The sequence below is a fragment of the Pelodiscus sinensis genome, chromosome 8 (genome assembly GCF_049634645.1).
Source record: "Pelodiscus sinensis isolate JC-2024 chromosome 8, ASM4963464v1, whole genome shotgun sequence".
Classification (NCBI taxonomy): domain Eukaryota; kingdom Metazoa; phylum Chordata; order Testudines; family Trionychidae; genus Pelodiscus; species Pelodiscus sinensis.
Window position 1 is genome coordinate 35,625,142 of NC_134718.1, and position 21,279 is coordinate 35,646,420.

A 21,279-nucleotide genomic window follows, 5' to 3' on the forward strand; every position below is an offset into this window, starting at 1 on the left:
ACCTTACTTTGACCGACGCACCTGTCGCTGACACATGGGAGATCTATCCTATTCTAAGAACTAAACTACATTAAACTAAAAGTGGGAATGACCTTCCGTCATGTAACCCAAGGACGAAGGTTAGAACACCATAAAGATGTTCGGTACCACAAGGATACCTAGTACCATTAAGATACTAAAAGATTCTATATATGAGAAATACCATTAAGGTATTCTTTCTGAAAAGAGCCCAGGCTAGGATGCTCTACTAACCCGACGAAACACACGACGCTGCAGGCCCCAGCTACGTCCGGGAACCAGCACGAACTGACGTTCGGTCCAAACTCATATAGGGTGGTTTCATGCATATTCATTATCTAGATGTTTTAAACTGATTGGACATGGCAAGGATGCTTTTCCAGCGTGGTTTGAATTGATTGGCTAATAGGAATGCTCATACATATTCATGTTTATGCAAATTTAACTGACAGGTAGCTCAGGTTTTGAACTCAAATATTCTACCTGCACATTCTATGCCATACCCAATTGTAAAAGACAAATCTGGAAAGTTCCAGGTACAAAATGGAGTTTTGGACTCCATTTTGGAAAACTACATTTTAAACAGCTTTTCCCTTATTAATGGTCTTACAAACATTTTTCTTGCAATTTACAATTCTACACAACATTTACAAGAGTACATAGTGATAAATTATATCACTTATATCCATTACAGGTGGCAGGCCTTAAAATTTACTCAGATCATTCCTCTATTCAGCATTTCTGCCTTACAAGTCCAATCCCCTGCCCTCATGGCAGGACCAAGTACCATTCCCGACAGATTTGCCCCAGATCCCGAAATGGCCCCCAAATCATCTCCTCAAGGATTGAGCTCATAATCCTGGGTATAGCAGGCCAATGCTCAAACCACTGAGCTATCCCTCCTAATTCTCTAACACACTGGTCTCCAAAATAGGGTACGCACACCCTGGGGGGGGGGGGGGAGAAGAGAATCCATTGGGGTGCAGGAAGAAAATATTAGAATTTCTATTTCTATTTATTTTTTATCTAAAAAAAATAAGAAAGAAATTAAGCTTTACTAATATTCAATATACAGATTGGCACTGGTGCCCTCACTCGGTCTGTAGGTCAGACAGTCACGTAAGGTACACAAGGTATCCTGAGGGAAGAGTGGGAGTTCCACAATGCAGAAGGATTGACAGTGGCTCCCTCACTCATTCATTCACTTTCAGCATATTAAGAACATAAGAACATAAGAACGGCTGTACTGGGTCAGACTAAAGGTCCATCTAGCCCAGTAACCTGTCTACCGACAGTGGCCAACACCAGGTGCCCCAGAAAGGGTGGACCGAAGACAATGATCAAGCGATTTGTCTCCTGCCATCCCTCTCCAGCCTCTGACAAACAGAGGCCAAGGACACCATTTTATCCCCTGGTTAATAGCTTTTTATGGGCCTAACCTCCATGAAATTATCTAGCTTATTGCATATTGCAGTTTACGTGTGCCCAGTTACGTGGATTTATGGATTATATTATCTAGTTTTAACTAAACTAACCCTGACAAAATGGACAAGTGGCTTAAAAAGATTCCTGCAAAGAAACCGTGGATTGAAGATAATACTAATAATGTGAGCACAAGCGAACAACAAGAAAATGGCAGAGCTGACCCTTCTTCTACTCCTAGTATGAGCACTTAGTCAGCCATATTATGAGGTAGAAACAATGACAATCTAGTCAGATCTGACAAGAATTCGTCCAAAAACATTCAAAATTATCAAGAAAATTATTTGAAATATGGATTTACATCCACTATCGTTAACGATGAACCTTGCCCAAAGTGTATATTGTGCCTTGAGATATTAGCTAATGATAGTATGAAGCCATCACGATTTGCAAGACATTTAAAAACTAAGCATCCAAAACTTGAAGGCAAACCTCTACAATTTTTTCAGCAATGTGTAAAGTCATGTGATACTCAATCCAGTACTTTACAAAATTTCACTACACTTAATGATAAATGTTTAGAAGCCTCTTTTGAGGTTTCTTACTTAATAGTGAAAGACAAAAAGCCACATACCATTGAAGAAACACTTGTTCATTTTGCACAGTAAAAATGGTTGAAATAATACATGGAAAACAATATGGCAACAAACATGCATTCCTTTGTCAGCAAATACTTTTGGAAGACGCATAGAAAACATTGCTGAAGATTTGAAGAAACAGGTATTAGAACTAATTACACAGTGTGGGAGTTTTGCTATACAGTTGGATGAAAGTACAGATGTTTTTAACATGTCTCAGCTTATGATATTTGCTAGATTCTGTTTCAATAATGAAATACATGAAGAACTACTTTTTCTGTGTGCCACTAAGGGAAAGATGTACCGGAGAAGATATATTCTCAACAGTAAATGACTTCTTTAATATAAACAATGTTCTATGGAAAAACTGTGTAAGTGTAACCACTGATGGAGTGGCTGCTTTGACTGGAGTAAAAAAAAGATTCTGGGGTAAGGTTACAGAGATAGCTCCACACATGAAATTAATTCACTGCATCATTCATAGGCAAGCTATTGCAGCAAAGAAGTTGGAGCCAAAAGTGCACAAAGTGCTACAGGATGTCATCAATGTGGTTAATTTTATAAAAACAAGACCTTTAAATAGTAGAATCTTTACAATACTTTTTAATGAGATGGAGAGTGGCCATGAAAATCTTTTGTACCACACAGAGGTTCGCTGGTTATCTCATGGCAAAGTGCTTAAAAGAGTTGTTGAACTTAAAGATGAGTTACACATTTTTCTTTTACAAAAAGACAAGTGTTCCAAATTTGCTGACCTTTTCTGTGATGACAAGTGGCTATCAGTACTATGCTATCTAGCAGATATTTTCAAAAAATAAACACACTTAATCTATCCATTCAAGGTAAAAGTGAAGTTTTAACAATGAGTGAGAAAGTAACAGCTTTTCAAAAGAAACTAGCGCTATGGAGAGAGCATTTTGAAAATGGATGTTTGGAAAGGTTTCCATCGTTATGTGATTTTGTTGCCGAAAATTATGTAAGTGTGTCATCTATAAAAACTCTCATATCTGCACACTTAAAAAACTTGGAAATGGAATTTTCTAACCTGTTTAAAAATCTTCCAAACAAAGAGTTTCAGTGGGTTTTGAACTCATTTGTTAAAAATATAAAAATGCAACACCTTCCAAATAGTTTGCAAGAACAACTGATTGACATCAGGGAAGAGAGAAATTTACTAGCCAAATTTCAACAAAAATCTTTGAGTAATTGGTGGATGGGATTGAAAAATTACTATCCTGGTTTCGTAAGCGCAGCCAATGCTGCACTTCTTCCATTTGGATCTACGTATCTTTTTGAAGTGTCTTTTTCAGCTATGACAGCTGTTAAAACCAAGGATCGAAATAAACTGAACTTAGAACCAGACCTTCAAATCACTGTATCACAAAGTGTTAAACCAAGATTTTCAAAAACAATGAAGTATATTCAATCACATTGCTCTCAGTAAAAATTATTATTATTAATAATATTTTTTTAGTGAGAGCAAAAAGGTTTTCTGTACCATTAATAAATAAAATAAAATAAAATAAATAAATTATTTTAAAAATATTATTTAATCTTTATCTCATCCTTTTTTAATTTCTATTTTTGTGTATGTTTTATAATGTACATAATATACTAGTACAGTAGTACATGTATATAATTTATGAATAAGTATACATATATTGGGGGTACATGCTCAAAAACATTTTACTGATAGGGGTGCGCAATCAAAAACTTTTGGAGACCACTGCTCTAACAAACCGCCTTCCTTCCCATTTATGATTGTTTCAGACCACTACAGTCCCAACCAAAACTCAGTTCACAGTTGCAGAGTATCCTTGTAATAACTCTTACCATTAGTTGGCTACAGTTAGCATTACTTTTCCTACTTCATTTCAGTTGCTCCCATAAACATCCAGGTTCTTATTGCAGTATGGAAATTAGGTGCATATAGAAACATCTGAATATGAAAAGCAGGCAGCATCTTGTGACCTGATAGCTGACTGCAGTGTTCTGTTGACCACAGTAAAACATTAAACATTGTTTAGAAATTACTATCTTTAGAACACTATGCGTTGGTGTGCTGGGAAACACAGTACATTAGGATAGATTTAAATGTAGAGGTAGTTTCAACATAATGATAACTTAATGGTTAAGATGGTTGAGTTCCAAAACATCTAAAGCAAGGCTGAATGAATTCCAAGTTGTGCAGAGACAAATCCATTAAAAGTAACTTAAATATCACAAAAGGCAGAACTATGTAGCACTTTAGAGACTAACAAGACCATCTTGTTAATCTTTAAAGTGTTACATGGTTTTGTCTTTTGTTTTAGTTAAACCAGACTAACACGGCTGCATCTCTATCACTATTAAATATCACAAACTTTTTTGTAAGACAAGGGAGATGAAGAGTGTGCAGGAAGTGGAAAATGAGGTTCTAAGCAAAACAAAAACAAAACAGACAATTCATTGAGTTAGCAAAGTCAAGCTTTCAAGAGGCAGAATTGAGGTTGAAAGTTGCTTTCTGTTCCTTTCTGCTGTGAGATGAGGCCACAGTTTTAAATGAACCAACAGAGTAAACCAAACTATGAATACCTCTATTAAATAATTACCTCATATTGACAAGATAAAAATCAAGTGTTTATAACTGTAAAACTACTGAAATAAATTTTCTGCACATTTACGTTTGTGGAACTCTTGTTAAAGTGTGTGCGGAGAGAAGGAGAGAGTATATTTGGCTTTTTATGATGCCACAAAAATAGATAAATTAGCCACCAAACCCTCCTGTGAGTAGTTACTCATTGGCCTGATCTGTAAAAATGTAAAATGACTTGACCAAGGTTGCATAGCAAGTCAGTTGAAGAACCACAAAGAGAAACCAGGTTGAGTGACTCTGTGCTGTGGTTTATTCTTTAGATCATGTTTCATCTGCCACTTTATTTACCAGCGTCACAGGCTTTATTTTCCGAAAGATCCACGTCTAGACTGGTGCTTTTTTCTGGCAAAGCTCTGTGCCGAAAAAAAGCGGCAGCCATTTTTATGCTAATGAAGCGGGGGAGATTTAAATCCTCACTTCATTAGCAATTGCGATACGTCTAATTTGCATCCCTTTACGAAAAAGGGATGCAATCTAGACGTAGCCCAGTTGTTTACCGGGTATGTGCATACTAGTCCAATGCCACTGTCAGCATTCCCATGGGGATGAGAACTAAAGTCATGTTATTTATCCCATGCTTGGCTCTTAGCTAGCATGCACAGGAAATTGCAGCTGATGAAAGCCGTCTGATAAAGAACACCTGGTATTTTCACCAGCAGGGCTCATGGTTGGCCTAGAAGAATACAAATTTAACCGCTGGAGGCCCACATATGGCTTTTTATGTGACAACAGCAAAAACACCTTGTATTATATAGAGAATATACATTTCCTTTTCCTAATGCATTTGGCAATTTCTGAGTTGTTAATCTGTCAACTTTACATTGGCAATATCATCATTACCATGTTTTGCATAGAATCAATATATTTATATAAGCTGAATTGCAATAAACTATGTTCTCAACTGGAAAGGGGTAATGAATGTCACCATGGGAAGATGGCATCTATGAATGATGGCTCTGCAGTTTTAATTATTTGACCTTCCTTTTAACTAAAGGGTTTACATTGTTTTCCAGATTATCACCAAGTGCTACTGCTAAGTCATCTCTTTACCTTGTCTGGTAATGCTCACTGTTTTGTAGCAGTTACAGAATACCAAGACAGTATATGTTATTTTCTTTTGGAAGGGGAGATTGTGGAGGTGGGAGGAGATAACTGTTGCTTCATTATACCTCTCAACAGCATTCCTTTGTGTCTCACATTACTGAATGGAAATTTTCAATGGTGTTCAAACAAAAAATAGCATTATTTATCTTCAGTTAGAAATCTCTGTACGTTGTCTTGTCTTTTTTTTTTCTGAGCGAATATGTCATTTTTTCCTAAAGAGGAGATTTGCTTTTGTGATCTAGTGCATTAATGACATCCTACAAAATGAGCACTTCATCTCTTTTCCAAGCCCACAACAGCATGACACTCATAAAACGTACATAGAGCTGTCAATAGCTCTGACAGGACTCTTTTGAAGGTTATGTTTTGCAACAGTGATCACACTGCTAATATGATCTCCGGGAACAGGGTCATTTAAAGATTGTTAATTCTGTTTCCTGGTGCCTTCATAAAAAGATGGTGACAGAAATGAGTAAGAGAGGTAATGAATCCCTCCAATGAGCTAATTATCAAGACAATCATTATGATTCCTTCTTTGGTAATACTTGCAAGAATCATCAATTGGTTTTCTGCCAAAGCCAAGTTTGGAATTTTTAAATAATGATTTCACTTTGGTAGCTTTATAAAATGAGATAAATCGTGTTACTGATGTTAAACAGTACCTTTGCTATGTATGCATAATACAAACATATAAGAGATTTGCCAAGCATAGAAGTAGAGATTTTAAAATAGTAGTCACTGCATGATATTCTTTTTTAAAAAAAATAGACTCCCTTTCAAAGAGTTGAATTGTGAAAAGAAACAAGGAAGAGCTAAAGAATGTATATATCCTTTGATAAAGTACAGGACTTAAATTGTTCTACATGTTTCATTCACTGCAATTGAATACCTGGGCATCAGCATTTGTGCAGCATCATTAATTTTCAGAGTTCAGAACCTAGTGTGACATCCTGGCTCCATTGAAGTCAATGGCAAAACTCTAAATGCGATTGAGCCAAGATTTTACTCCTAATGCAGAGCCAGTGATCCTATGAAGACAGATGACTTATGTATGTGCAAGCTGCCTGACATATGCTCTTAAGAAACCAAAGAAATGAACATTAAAGATTTGATGTTTCTACTTTTTATTTTACATTTTCATTGCACATTGTAAAATAAGAATGGTGTACATATTGGCTGTGTCTACACAGGCTGCTTGAATTTCCGCAAGAACACTGATGATCTCATGTAAGAAATCAGTGCTTCCTGTAGAAATACTATGCTGCTCCAATTCGGGCAAAAGTCCTTTTGCGCAAAAGCGCCAGTGTAGACAGCTCAGATTTGTTTTGCGCAAAAAGCCCCGATCGTGAATATGGCTGTCAGGGAAAAGTGCGTCTAGATTGGCACAGACGCTTTTCCACAAAAAGTGTTTTTGCAGAAAAGCGTCCGTGCCAATCTAGATGCTCTTTTCCACAAATGCTTTTAACGGAAAACTTTTCTGTTAAAAGCATTTGCGGAAAATCATGCCAGTCTACACGTAGCCATTCTGTTTCGTAACTTTAAGGGAGGAAAAATTGTATTTTCCTTCTAATTATTATTTCATTTTGTTTGCAACAGATGAACAACATAAGTCAAGTGGTCTAATTCATCCCTACTTTAACTCCATTACCTTTTGCTATCACCTGAAACTCATGTTAACAGAATATTAAAAATGCTAGCATTTCACTTTAGAATACATTTCTCACATTCCAGCATTTCACTATTTCTACTTAAAAGCCTTTCTCATCCCATATCATTCCTTGAGGTCAAGGACCAGTGAGATTTTATGGTATAAAATGAATTAAAAAGAGAGTAATAGAAATGTAGCCGTGTTAGTCTGGTGTAGCTGAAGCAAAATACAGGACTATGTAGCACTTTAAAGACTAACAAGATGGTTTATTAGATGATGAGCTTTCGTGGGCCAGACCCACTTTCTCAGATCAAGTAGTGGAAGAAAATAGTCACAACCATATATACCAAAGGATACAATTAAAAAAAATGAACACATATGAAAAGGACAAATCACATTTCAGAACAGGAGGGGCATGCGGGGAAGGGAGGAAGGTAAGTGACACTTACCTTCACAGACACTTACCTTCCTCCCCCCCCCCCCCCCGCATCCCCCTCCTGTTCTGAAATGTGATTTGTCCTTTTCATATGTGTTCATTTTTTTAAATTGTATCCTTTGGTATATATGGTTGTGACTATTTTCTTCCACTACTTGATCTGAGGAAGTGGGTCTGGCCCACGAAAGCTCATCATCTAATAAACCATCTTGTTAGTCTTTAAAGTGCTACATAGTCCTGTATTTTGCTTAAAACGAGAGGAAATTCTCCTCATGAGCTTTGATCATTTCATGTGATTTTTTTCAAAACCTCTTTGAGAGCAGTGACTAAAGGTTAGTTAAATCCTTCACAGGGAGAAACAATTTGCTTCAGAGCCATGTCACTCAGGGAGCACAGGATTTCTAGTGTTGTAGAGCAGGTATGAAACCTCTATGGAGTATCCTTGGGAGGTCAAGTTTTCAACCTCACTGTTTACTCACATGCCAAGCAAAGAAATGGCCAATGAAAATCAAGCCTCGGCATTGATGTACCTGAACAAATGGATGAACTTGAACATTTGTATTTAACAGAATGTTAGTCACCACTATATTTGTTAGCATGTCTCAGTTTTGAAAAATAAAAGGAGAGTAAAAGAAACATAGTCAGCTCCATGTCTGGAGCATTGTCCCACTCTCTGGCCAATAGAAGTCATTTGAAGTCAACAAGAGGAAATCCAAAGAGCCTATCGCATAATACAGTGCACAAAATATTGCCTTTTATGCACAACTTATCATCCTATGTGTGTAATTTTTAGCTCTTATAGAAGAAAATCCATAGAAATTAATAGAACAGAATTTAATAGATAGTCTTTCCACAGAATATTCAACCATTATACACAATTTGAGAAAGAATTGTATTCCCGTTATGTTATATGCATGGTTAAATAACTGTAGAAAATGTATCATTCCCAGTTAATGGCAATAGTATTTTGGTGTAATTTCCATAGAAACTTACTAATTTGCATGTTAGTTTCTGTACAACCCTAATTTCATCCCTAATAAATTCTTTTCCAAAGAGAAGGTGGAAGCTCAGGTAAGTACATAGTGACTCACTTAGACCAGTGTGACTGGATAATACTTGGACCCATTATTGCTTAAAATTCTGTCACAATTTGTTAAAGCTAGGATTGATACAAGTATGGGAGTGAAGCCTATGAGAATGCAAATGGTGCTGAATACACCCTAGTATTCACACCCCCTACATGCCATATTAACAATATTGGTACAGAAGAATATGTCTTATGTAGTATCATGTGAAAATGAAAAACTCATTGGTTAATAATAATATGGAGAAATGTGTGTTGCAATATTGCAGGCAAGGTTTGAATGTAAGTGGAAATTATGACTGAAAAGTCTGGAGAAAGAGGTAACCTTTTTCTCAAAGACAAAGGGCAAGCTGATGCCTTTAGTGAGAGATCTTCAAAGTTAATTGGTAGTTATCTATCAACTGGCCATTCTTTTGATCACTCTGCATTTTAAGAACATCATCAACCCTCTCCTTCCAGAAGACTTCATGGATCTGTCCTCATGGTGGGAAGGAATTTGATCTATGGGTAACCCTCAGGAAGATTCTTTTGGAAGGGAAACTCGGTTATAAAGGGAAGTGACAAAAGCACCCTAGTGTCTCTTCTTTTCATTCTCCCCTCCCCCTCTTTTTTTCCCCAAGTAGACAAAAGAAGAAGTCTTTGACTTTGGGTGGGTTCTTAATCATGAAAACTTGATTAACAGCATTGCTGAGAACCTTTGTTAAAGATTTTACCTTGCTAAATCTAGTTAGTTAAATTTCCCTAGCATTCTACCTTTGTCTCTTGCAACTATTTTTTACTTTAATGCCTTGTATTTGTACTCACTTAAAATCTCTCTATGTAGTCAAATACACTTGTTTTATTTTCTAATAAAAACTAACCCAGTGCTGTGTTTAAACTGAATTGTCTGTGTAACAAATTGGAAAGAAAACTGTTGTATAGTGACCCTTTACAGGAGGAACAGATTTATAATATCTGAACTATCCAGAACTTCACTGCAAAAGACGTGTTTTGGTGAAAAATCAGGAATGGAGGTATGGTGGGATGACCCTGAAAGTGATAACCAAGGCTGGTGGAAACCTGGGCTTGACTGGAGTGCTGCTCAAATACTTTATCTTTAAACATTAAGCAGTGTGAAGCACCCAAGGTTACAAGCAGGTGGTATCAAAACCCCTCACTAGTCTCAACTGAAATTCAGAATGTGACAGCTAGTGTAAAGGTATTTCCAGAAGCCTAAAGAAGGTCAGGATGGCATGAGATAGATTCTTGTTCAGTTTATGCATTCTCCCTAATTAGCTTGCCTTCTGGTTTCTTTCTCAATAAAACAGTCCTTGCATATCTTGAACATGAGTTGGCATATGTTAAAGGTCTTCAAATACTTTGACTTTTCTCTTCATGTAGGGCCTCCCATGTTCAGCTTGCCATCTTGTCGATCATCTAGTAATTACAAATATTCAAATCTGAGACCCTGTTTTAGCATAAAACTCAACATAACTTCAGTGGGACTTTGCTTAATTGAGTTCTAACACAGGAACAATATTCACAGATGATTATCAGTCAGAGGAAAAGAAATGGGTAAAGGGATTATGTCTAGTGTGACATTTTTTGTTTAATACCTTTTTCGTTATCAGGCATAAACAATGCTAACTAAAGGCTTTATTGCGTAGCTGAAGTCAAAATAGCTTTATTTGGCTTTTGGCACTGTCTACACAGGAACACTCTTCCTTCGACTTCCCTTACTCCTTGTGAAATGAGGGTTACAGGAGTCAGAGTAAGAAGTCCTCATCTCAACATTATTTTGAAGAAATGACTTGCTATGTAGATGAGCACTATGTTATTTTGAAATGTTAGTTATTCTGAAATAATGCTTCTATGTAGGCATACCCTCAGGCATACCCTTAAATACAAGAGTTTTCTCATTGAATACAACTGAGTTCAGTGTGACTTTTTACTCGCCTTACTGAATTGAGGCCTCAGGGGGACATAAAAGGAGATTTCAACAAATATGTGCTGTCACAGAACAGCTACCCTGCTTTGAGCAGAAGTTATATGCATAGCATATGATCTGAATTTACCCCCTTTCTGGGGCTAGATGCTTAGGAGACCCTCTAAATAAGATTTCCCATAGACTAGAGCTAAATTATATTATAATGGGTACAATTAACTTTGTCAGCTGTATAGTCTGAGCACAAACCTAATTGGTAGGACCTTACTGGCAGACTGTGATGTGAGCAACTACTCAACCACAGATACCATGTGAGCTACCCTTGCCTGGCTTCAGGCCATGCTCTGTTCCTATAGGGAGGGTTAAAGTCACCACTGACATTGAGTCCAGCCAATCTCTGCTGGTGAGTTTCTCAGCTACACATTGAATCTTCCAGTTTCCCTACTCACGAGCCGTGCCAAAGCAGAAAAAAAAGTCCATTGGAAGTTTACATCTGTTTCAGTATTTCTCAAAGTGGTCTGTGAATCCACTTAGAGAGAGCTCCTAATTGGCTGTTCTGAGGTATTTACTTAATGGCACCACAGACATGGAGCTTTATGGCTCCTATTGGTTCCAGTTTACCATTGGTAACTAAGCGGAGCCATGGGAAGTGGTGATCCAACCCACCATGGCTTCCTGCAACTCCCCTTGGTTGCAAATGCTGAACTGGAGCCACTGGGAGCCATGAGGCTCCGAGGCTGTGACGCTAGTAAATAAACACGCTGGAGTGGCCAGTTAAAGTTCTTCAAAGTGGTTTTGTGTATCACTTTGAGACACACTGATCTATTTCCAAAGTTAGAACATTAGATACTACAATATGTGGGTACACAATTCTGGGTTGACATAAGATAAGGCAATGGTTAATCTCTTGGCCCTATACAGTTGAGTAAAAGTCATACAGTTGAGTAAAAGCAGCTATCCAACTTTTTCCTATTTATATTTCTCACTTTTTACTGTTGCTTTGTACCTGCCCTCCTGATCAGTTTTTTTCTACCTTTTCTCACTGTTCTTTCATGCCTCAGCAGTTTCTTCCTTACTTCTGAATGCTCTCCCAAACCCTCACAATATTAAGTTTTTGTTTTATGAGACAAGAAAGAAAGCTATGCCCAATGTTTTTAAACAAAACACATGAGGCTAACATGATACATGCCTGCTATCAGTTTGTTAGAATTGTGTTCATGTTCCCTAGCATTTTTTAGTTTGTGTTTTTTAAGACTGAAAATACTTCAAGTCAGAGTTCATGTATCATGTATTTTTTTCAGTACTTAGTGAAATGAGTCTTGATACAGATGGAGTGTGTTTGGTATAATTGTAATGCTCATAATAATAAATTTAATTGTGTATTTCAAAATAAAATCCACCACCAGAACAACATCATTCTTTATCAAATTCCAATAGAGTTCTAGATGTAAGTTAAGGTGTCTGAGATCCACCTTAAATGTCCATTTCCATCTTTCATTCTGAGTTTTATCTTTGGATATTAGCCATTTGGTTACATTTTTTAGTATTATGATTTATAATACATCCAAGGTCTGTATTTTCTTGTATTCCTCCTTTTTTATAAAAAAGAAGCTTGAAAACAACACTTCACCTTTCAGTCATTTTCCTTGATATTTCAACAATCTAAAATGCCTGAAAATATCATCCACTAACCTCATACCTACTAATTTTATATATTTATTCTGGGAAAATAACAAAAGTTTATATGTTCTGTACATCTTCCCCTTTGTGATCTTGTCACTGGTTTCCCTTAATTCCGTTTGCCAATTTCAAATTATTTGTCCTTAATTTAAAGGCCCTCCCATTTAGCTTTTTCCTGCTTCTATATTCTGCTCTCCTTTCCTATGGCACACCACCCTTCCATGGCTGAACCATTGGTGCAGTTATTACAGTTACAGCAAAAGAATGGTGAATTAAAATATAGGTATCTAGTTGTATATTTATTAGGGATGTCAATGGTTAACTGATTAACTGGCAAGCTTCACCCTTACTAGCTGATGCATACCGGTTACAGTTAACCAGCTAGAGTAGCCCCTGGCCAGGTGTGCCACGCCACAGGTGGGAGGCACTCCAGCCCAGTCAGGTAGTGTAGCTGGGCTGGAGAGTCCCTCTGTTCACCCACAGTTAAGTGGTTAAGTAGTTAAACATAACTGTTAACTGGTTAACTGATTAAATGGGATTTTACATCCCTAGTGTTTAGAAAATACTCATGGGTATGTGTATCTATTAAAAATCCATTCCTCAGGGTCAGCTGAGGTTGATTTTATGACTGTGAACTTGGATGGCATGATATATCAGTTAAAAGTTTCAAGCAGATTGACAGAGATTCTTTTAATGAGATTGCCTTAACTGTCGTACAGCCAACCAGTGATGTGGTTTTACTGCCTTTTGCTTTATTCCTCTCTTCTTCTCTTCTTCCTCATATGAAGTCCATGGTCCGGGTAAACTTCAGGCTAATTATACCTTACTGGGATTTTCATGGTGTGATTGCACTGAACCTGCACTATAACTTTAAATGTCAATATTCTCCATCCTCCTTCTATTGCACTTTTTAAAATGTGGGTCTAATATTCCAAAATCAAATATACTTTAGCCTTCTGTTTTGTGCTTTGAGTTGTAACTGGTCCATTTTCTGGTCTGTTAACCACAGCAAAGATTGTACAGGTTTCTATAGCTTTAGATAAGTTTCATGACATGTAATGGTAGAACCTGGCTTCCTAGCCAAATTTTCTAGTTCTTATAAACTTTTATTTTTTCTTCAGGAGTGTCCCCGTGGGTGCTCCACTACAGGTGTTGGGTTTGTCCTGGTGCTGCAGGTCGGAGATTCATCAGCCATAGTCCAGCCAGACCGCAAATGTGTGGTGGGCATCGCGTGCATTTTGCGCCATTCATGAGCTTGCTTGCGGTCCAGCTCCCGCCAGTTCCTCCTAACCAGCCACCGTTGCAGGCGGAGCGATCTGCATCTCCTCAAACCTGAGGAAAAAATAGAGTAGATTTATTTAGAAAGTTAGTTGACAGCCAGTTTGACAGAATAATGGAGGGACTGCAGACCATCCCCCTCAAATATCACCCAGAGTCGTGGAAGCTATTTTACCACAGACTACGACCACTATGGCAAAGGTGGTTCACCATCACCACCGACCAGTGGATCTGGGAACTAGTGTCATCCGGCTACATGATTCCTTTCCTTTCTCTCCTCTCAACCACCTCTCCATCCCCATTCTTCTTCAGGGACCCATCTTACGAGGCTCTCCTAATGCAGGAGGTCCTGCGCCTAATACATATTGGCACTGTGGAGAGAGTACCACACCAGTTTCAGGGCAAAGGGGTTCTATTCTCATTACTTTCTGACTGAGAAAAAATCTGGGGGATGGAGACTGATTTTGGATCTGCGAGGACTCAACTGCTACCTTCACAAGCACAGATTCAAGATGGTGACATTAGCGTCCATTATTCCAGCACTCGACATCGGAGATTGGTTTATGTCCCTCAACTTACAAGATGTGTACTTTCACATGACAATACACCCAGCACACAGATATTTTCTTAGATTTCTCATAGGTACGGAGCACTTTCAATACAGAGTCCTTCCATTTGGTCTCTCATCAGCACCCAGAGTCTTCTCAAAGACCCTGTCAGTGGTAGCAGGGCACCTACATAGGCACAGCATCATGATATTCCCGTACCTAGACGACGGCCTGATTGAAGGAACATGCCTTGAAGATGCCATACGCACTACAGACATTACGAGAACCCTATTTGAAACCCTCGGGCTTGTGGTCATCTTCCCAAAGTCGTCCCTCATGGCTCAAAAGTCCCTCGAGTTCATTGGGGCACGGTTAGATTCTACAACAGCCAAAGCTTACCTTCCTCTAACCAGATTTCATACAATACAAGATCTCATTCAAACTCTTTTCATCTGCCCAAAAGTCCCCATAGTGACCTGGTTACAGCTCATGGGACACATGGCAGCCACAACTTATGTAGCCCAACATGTGAGATTACACCTCAGGTGCCTTCAACATTGGGTAGCTTCCATCTATCGCCCAGGCAATCCCGATGAACACAGAACAGTGTCAGTGCCTACGATAGTAAGGGACTCCCTGGCATGGTGGGCCTCTCCCAACAACATGCTCTATGGCGTTCCATTTCGCAGTCCACAACCTACGATACAAGTTACTACAGACCCATCTCTCTTGGGGTGGGGAACCTACTGTGCAGGATCCCATGTTCAGGGAAAGTGGACCCCACAAGAATCCATATCAATTTAGTAGAGCTGAGGGCAGTATTCAACTCCTGCAAGTGATTCCTCTCCACCATTTGCAGTCACACTATCCAAGTCCTTACCGACAACATTACCACGCTCTATTACATGAACCGTCAAGGTGGAGCCAAGTCCAGAACCCTATGCGCAGAGGCTACGAGATTATGGAACTGATACATTCATCATGACGTCAGCATCCTAGCTACATATATTCCCGGTGAGGACAACATCATTACCAACACCCTCAGCAGACATTTTTTTCCCCAACACGAATGGGAACTCAATCAGAATGTAGCATGGCATATCTTCCAATGGTGGGGGTACCCCACTATAGACTTATTCGCAACACAGCACAATGCAAAGTGCCCCGAATACTGCTCCAGAGTGGGTGTCTGACTGAAGTCCCTTGGGGATGTATTCCTAATGGATTGGAACCGCCATCTACTTTATGCTTTTCCTCCCATTCCTCTTCTCCCAAGAGTATTAGAGAAGATTTCAACAGACCGAGCCACAGTCATACTCATAGCTCCTTTTTGGCCCAGGCAGACTTCACTCCCAAACCTTTTTCAAATGTCTTTGTGCCCTCCATACTATCTGCCAGAATGACCCGACCTTCTGACACTGCGAGGGTTAACTATGGTTCACTCACAAATTGACCGACTACACTTCACAGTATGGCTCCTAGCTGATTCCAACATGTCTAACTTCTCTGTTCCCAGGAAGTACAACATGTACTAATGCATAGTAGACGCAATTCCACATAAACAACTTACCTGCATAAATGGCGTCATTTCCACTTATGGTGTGCTGCTAATGACCTTGACTCACTTGCCAGTCCTAGTCATCACATTCTCGGTTATATCATGCCCCTTCAGCAGTTGGGCTTAGCGTTACCATCCATAAGAGTTCATCTTGCAGTGATTTCCGCCTTTAGACAACTGATAGAGGGTTACTCGATTTTTGCCCATCCCATGACTAAATGCTTTCTAAAAGATCTACACAACCTGTACCCACCAAGAAGAAAACCCCCAGTTGTGTGGGACATGGAGCTAGTTTTGGACACACTTACGTATCCCCCATTTGAGCCTTTAGCTACCTGTGACCTGCCAACACTTACCATGAAACTCAACTTCTTGCTAGTGATTACATCCACACGTCAGGTAGGTGAGCTGGCGGTGCTCTCGGCTACACCGCCATACACCCTGTTCACCAGTCATGGGGTCATATTACGTCCGCACCCAAACTTCTTGTCGAAAATCAACTCAGAGTTCCATATCAATGAACCCATAGTCCTGGCAACATTTTATCACAAGCTCCACTCCTCTAGCCATGAAGCCCGGCTACATAGATTAGATGTACGTATTGCTCTAGCCTTCTACATCGAGAGAATGTGTCCCTGTCGGCAGTCTCAGTGATTGCTACTCTCTGTGGCAGAATGTTCTAAGGGCCAACTGTTGTCAGCTCAACGCATTTCCAACCTGGTCATGAACTGCATCTCATGTTGCTACTCATTGTGCAATAAGCCCCCTCCAAGCACAATGAAAGCTCATTTGAGCAGGGCAATGGTGACGTCTATGGCATTCCTCAAAGGGGTCCCATTGCAAGACATCCGTCACACGGCAACGTGGTCCTCGGACATTACATTCGCTAAGCATTATACCATCGATGCTCCTGTGCATAACTCAGCAGTTACCTCTGCAGTACTCTCTATAGTGAATAGATTATAATGGGATTCCCACCTCCGTAGAACAGGCTACTTCTCTGTAGTCACCGGTAGTTGAGCACCCACAGGAACACTCCCCGAAGAAGAAGAGGAAGTTACTCACCTTGTGCAGTAACGATAGTTCTTCGAGGTAGATGTCCCCATGGGTGCTCCACAACCCGCCCTCCTCCCCGCTTTGGTCTCTTTCTTTTGTGTTTTTCAGATATGGAGGAACTGGCGGGAGCTAGACCACACACACGCTCACAAACAACATGAAAGGCACACAATGGCTGCTGCGCATGCATGGTCCAGCTGGACTATGGCTGATGAATCTCTGACCTGTGGCGCTGGGACGAGCCCGACACCTGTAGTGGAGCACCCACGGGGACACTCATATCAAAGAACCATCATTACTGCACAAGGTGAGTAACTTCCTTGTCTTTTCTTTCAATTTCTGTAAAGCTATTGGGGGTGGGGGAGCTTATTATACATCTACATCTCTTATGTCTATCTTCGTCATTTCTTCTGTTAACTAATTTTCATTATGTTTTGATTGGAAGGAGCTAAAATACTTTTATTTTGTTCCAGTTCAGGAAAAATCAGGACTAGAAAGTTAGCCCAAGGTCTCAGATTTTCATTTATTTGCATTTTTATTCATCTCAGCTAAACCAGGTTTTGTCTATAAGTGGAAATCCTGAAATAAAGCAGGAAAAGCTATGATCAGAGTATTTCTGAACAAGTCAGAATAAAGGCGTGCCAGAAATTTCACACACAGTATTCAAAGCAAAGGAAAACTCCTAATACAAAGTTACAGCCTGCTGTTGTGTTGTTTGCTCTGTTTATGAAACAAGACATCAGGGTTACATTCCAATAAGCATTCCAACTTTTGGATGACTTTCTGCCCAAACCTCTGGACCCTCTGAGAGTTTCATTTCTTTGGTTTGTTTCCTCTTCTTCACAAGTTTCATTGTTAGCAAGGCCATAAGCATGCAATTCTTCTTGAGATATATCTAATCAGTCATGTTTCTGTTTTAGATGTGGCATGAACAGAATCGAGGCTATTGAACTATATATAGCACCAAATCTATAAAGATTGCTATGGTTTCATTGTGTCCTTATAATCTGTTGTCATGAATGCCAAGCTCTTAATTACCTGGAATAGTATTGATGATTCTGACTTTCCAGTGTAATGGTGGAGGAGAGGAATACTACTTTTGCCTCTGCCTGGGCCTTAGTATAGGACTTCAGAAGGTAGTTTAAGTGCAACCAGTCTGATGTAAAATTAAGTGTTGCCATTGGCATTCTGGCCTTATCCCATACAAATCAAACCGTGTGTCTCAGATTATCCCCAGGACAGAGTGATCTATGTTCTTCTGTGCAGCAGGAGAATGTATGTTTTAATGACTGAAGACAAACACCAATCTCAGCCTTCTACTCAGCTGTATGAAGTGAACTACCTACCAGTTTAAAGAAATATAAATCCCAAGTAAGTCTTTCATTGGCCACAGTTAAATGAACAAGTTAAACAAATCCTCCTGCCGGTCGAGAAAATAGGTGGGACTTCAAATTACCATTATCCAACAAAAAACCAAGAGTAGTTTATGCCCAAATTTGTATATTCAGGGGGCTACTGAGATAAGCCCATGGTTGCCAGAGTGTCCAGGAGGTCTTGAGCAAATTAAGAAGAGTTATTATTGACATAGAAGTAGAGGTCACTTAACACTTAAGCCAGAATGTGTCTGATGTCAAGCTATGTGACTTCAAGCCATCTAAGCTGGAAGATTGGAGTTTTGTTTCTGCATATTTATCTGTAAATTGCATGCATATTTTACAAATATCAAATAATAAAAACCTGATTAATATTTGAGTACTTTGTTTCCTGTAGGAGCATTGCTAGGTACATAACTCAGGGAAATAAAATAAAATGTAATCTGCTGGCAACTTCAAAAATGTTCTCTCATGCATATACTGTGGCCATGTCAGTCCCACTCATGGGCTCCAGACCCGTGTTCAATACACAGTCTCACAGTTTAGGTACTAGAGCATGGGTCCCTCTTGCCCTTACCAGGGTCTGGGCTTCGGTCCCTCTGCTAAAAGGGTATTGGAGTAGGTGCCCCCTGGTCATCGTGGGCCTGGGTCCTCTCTAGCTACCAGCTGAACTCTTGGGCTTCTTAGAGAAAAGATCCCAAACACTCCTTGTCAGAGCTCCTCAGCCTCCTTGCTATTTCTGGCAACACTGTTGTTCACCTTAGTTTTTCTGATTCTCTTTGGATATGTATACACTACAAAGTTAGTTCGAACTAAAGGACATTAGTTCGAACTAACTTTCATAGGCGCTACACTAGCGCTCCGTTAGTTCGAATTTAATTCGAACTAACGGAGCGCTTAGTTCGAACTAGGTAATCCTCATTCCACAAGGATTAAGCCTAGTTCGAACTTACTAGTTCGAATTAAGGGCTGTGTAGCCCCTTAATTCGAACTAGTGGGAGGCTAGCCCTTCCCAGCTTGCACTGGTGGCCACTCTGGCCAACACCAGGCAAACTCTACTGCCCCCCTCCCGGCCCCGGATCCCTTAAAGGGCCACGGGCTGGCTACACAGTTTGTGCCAGTTGCAAGGCTGCCAGCACCCGTGCCAGCACACCCAGCAGCTGACACCCATGAGCCAGCCACCCGATGACGCCCAGCCCTCCCCCTCTTCCCGGGACCAGCCTGGCGGCTCCCAGAACCCTGCCCGGGGCTGCAAGAGGCGGGTGCATGCATGGTCTAGTGCGGAGATCGTGGACCTCATCAAGGTTTGGGGGGAAGCCTGCAATGTCCACGATCTCCACACTAGCCACAGGAACTCGGCAGTCTATGGCCGCATGGCTGCCAGCCTGGCCGCCAGGGGCCACTAGCGCAGCCAGGAGCAGGTGCGCTGGAAAATAAAGGACCTGCGGCAGTCCTACTCCCGGGCCTGCCTGCCAGGGGCCAACCCAGAGGCGTGCCCCCACTTCCAGGCTCTGGACAGCCTCCTGGGGGCTCATGCCGTCCCTGCCCTCCGGGTCATGATAGACCCCGGGGCAGAGGGACCGCTCCAAGAGACGGAGGAGGAGGAGAAGGAGGAGGGCTCGGAGAGCCAGGAGCCTGCCGGCAGCCTGCCCAGGACCCAGGACCCCCGAGGCACCCCACAGAGCTGCTCGCCTGTGTCGTCTGAGGCCGGGGAGGCGTCCACCTGTGAGTACCATCATGCTCCCCTTATGTGTACGGGGGGCTGGGGCGAGAGGGAGCCCCGGGACCGTGCGCCTGGGCCTTGCCCACCACGGAGCAGCTGGGGATCCTGCAGGGGCCCTGGCCTTGCAGAGGGGAGCTGGGTTTCACACACCTGGGCCCCTGGGGTAATTGACCGCTGTTCTTGTTTCACCACAGCCGCAGCACCTGGGTCTGCAGGGCGCACCACCCCGCCTGCAGCAGCCGCCCGCTCCCGGGCAAGCAGGAGAGCCAGGAACCAGGAGGAGTACCAGAGGTGGCACCTCCGGTTCCTGGAGCAACAGCTCCGTCTCCAGCACCACTGGGTCCAGGAGGACCTGAGGCTGCGCCGGAGGAGCTTGGAGGCACTGGAGGAGCAGGGCCGTGCCCTGCGAGGCCACCTCCAGAGCCTGCTCAACCGCTTCCCAATTCCTCCTGCTCCCCCTGCTCCCCCGCTGTTCCTCCTCCTCCTCCTCCTGTTCCCCCTCCTGCTCCCGCTCCTGCTTCCTCCACACCCCCCGTCCCTCCTGCCCCACCCTCCACAACCATTCCTCACCAACGCCCCCGGACCCGCAGTGTTGCGAGACAGGAGAGGCAGCCGGACCCCCACCCCTGAGCTTTCTTTTCCCTTCCTCCCATTCCAGCTCCCTCGTCCCAGGTTTCCCCCTCACCTCTCCCACCCTTCTTTCTCCCTCCCTCCCCCCACCCCAGTTATGTAAAATGAAAAGACGTTTTTGTTTGAAAAACAGGTGTCTTTATTTGACAATAGGTAGGGAGGGGAAAGGGGAAGGGGTAGGGTGGAAGAAGGCCCCAGTGGGGCATGCAGGGAGAGGTCAGTCCTCCTCCTCCACCAGGAAGCTCTCCCGCAGGGCTTCTCAGATCCGGACGGCCCCCCGCTGGGCTTCCCGGACGGTGGCGGTGCAGGGCTGACCGTAGTGGCCAGCCATGCGCTCAGCCTCAGCCATCCAGGCTGGCAGGAAAGCCTCCCCATTTCTCTCACATAATTTGTGGAGCACACAACATGCTGCCACCATGGGAGGGATGTTGTGCTCGGCCAGGTCCAGACGGGTGAGGAGGCATTGAAAGTGGGCTTTCAGTCGCCCGAAGGCCCCCTCCACCATGATGCGAGCCCTGGTCAGC

At 41.6% G+C, this 21,279-nt stretch overlaps 1 protein-coding gene across 7 annotated transcripts in view; it reads left to right on the top strand.

Annotated features, from left to right (window-relative positions):
• PCDH15 (protocadherin related 15) overlaps positions 1–21,279 on the top strand; it is a 1,467,631-nt gene that overhangs the window by 351,286 nt on the left and 1,095,066 nt on the right. The gene's annotated exons all lie outside the window — the stretch shown is intronic.